This window comes from Zea mays, chromosome 2 (genome assembly GCF_902167145.1).
Source record: "Zea mays cultivar B73 chromosome 2, Zm-B73-REFERENCE-NAM-5.0, whole genome shotgun sequence".
In the NCBI taxonomy this organism is placed as follows: Eukaryota; Viridiplantae; Streptophyta; class Magnoliopsida; order Poales; family Poaceae; genus Zea; species Zea mays.
Window position 1 is genome coordinate 113983321 of NC_050097.1, and position 1768 is coordinate 113985088.

A 1768-nucleotide genomic window follows, 5' to 3' on the forward strand; every position below is an offset into this window, starting at 1 on the left:
TACACATGAGGGTGCTAACAAAAATAATCTGAAACATATATGGTTCAGCATAACAGCGACAAGATAGTCACACAGAGCCTTGAGATACCTCACTCGCTAACAGAGAGAGACCCTTGCCTACGAGGAGACCTGCTAACAATGGGGCTTGCACTCCTTGATCTGTTGACAGCTAGGGAACGCGATAAAGATCTCTCCCGAGGTCAAGGAGCCGGGGACCTGTCAAGATGGTATGTGAGCCAATCAATTGGATTGGGACACTGCGAGCGCATGGAGTTTTCATCAGCATATAAGAGGATGGCAGGAACTCATACCTTGAATAGTGCTTTCGCTTAAGTGCTGGCGAGTAGCTTCGGCTTTGGGACCGTGATCTACCCCTAGGAGAATCGTTCAACCCAGGTGACCTTAAGCGCAACCTCCCATCATAAGAACGGCCTCTGCCACTACATAAGTAAAAAATTGCACTAGTAAATTAGCTTTTGCCTCTTAAAATGCTATGGCAGAATGATAGTGTACACGGTTATAGAATGGGTATCACAAAGGGAAAACAACTTTTACCTTTTTTTTCCTGGCCCTCATGTCAGAAGGCTTCTTCCTGTTTTCCTCTGCAAAAACAACATCAATTTCCCTTCCAAGCAGCATCTTCCCATCCATATGGTACTTTGCATTAGAAGCATCCTCAGGATCAAAGTATTGGATGAACCCAAATCCTTTAGGTTCCCTAAAACATAAAGCAGATTAATATTTCACTAAAAGTAATAATGCTTCAGAACCATTAAGGAGAAGACCCCTACAGAGACAATCAAATCAAGATGTTGTGAACTCATCCTTCCAAGAATGGTGATACAAACAAGTCAATTTTAGTCGATACACAAATCAATCTCAAAGGTAAAGCAGACACTAAGCTGCTAACCTTGCAGTCATCAATGTTTAGAGATACACTTGAAACTCTTCATAACTTGCATATCTCTTTAAACCTCTATTTCTTCCTTTTCTTCAATAGTACTCTTAAGACTTGCGTCTTCAAAAAAGTTACTTTCACTATTAATCTCAAGGGGTGCGTAAAGCAACCCAGTGTAAACCATACAATACAGAGAATAATAATTAAAAATCTGTAAAGAACATGCTTATAATATGTTAAAAACAAACAACAACAATCATAATCTTGTTCTGGAGCAAATATACTTTAGTGTACTATAAAGTTCAGGGAGAGATCACCAAGTTGCACATAGGTGTCCATGGGCAAACACCCACTCACAATAATTAAGTCAAGGTACATTACCGAGTGTAGTAATCCTTTGGCAGATATATGTCTTTAACGGGGCCAAATTTTCCAAATGGTCTATGAAGGTCATCAGGCCTACAGTTGTGATAACAACCAAGTTACAGTAGTGAAGTATCAAAGAATAATCCATTCTCATTGCTATATGCAATAGGAAGCACCTCATAAACATGGAAAACAAAAAGGGATTTGCAACAAAAGAACCTAGTAAAATCAAGGAAGGGAGGGGTATGCTTCGTTAAGGCATAACTTACGAAGCAGAATGCATTACAAATCCCTCTGAATAGCTAGACATAACTGAAAGGGAAATAGGGTTTAAACTTTTCCCAATAAATAATTTTTGGTGGTTGAATACCCAACACAAATAATTGGACTAACTAGTTTGCTCTAGATTATATTCCACAGGTGCATAAAGGTTCAACACAAACCAATAAAAGAACAAAGTTAGGGTTCAAAAGAAAGGAGCAAAAGAAACCGAAGAGAACCCTG

At 39.2% G+C, this 1768-nt stretch overlaps 1 pseudogene; it reads right to left on the reverse strand.

Moving 5' to 3' along the window:
• Positions 1 to 1359, reverse strand: LOC103648863 (serine/arginine-rich SC35-like splicing factor SCL30A; annotated as a pseudogene).
• Positions 1360 to 1768: the final 409 nt, after the last annotated feature.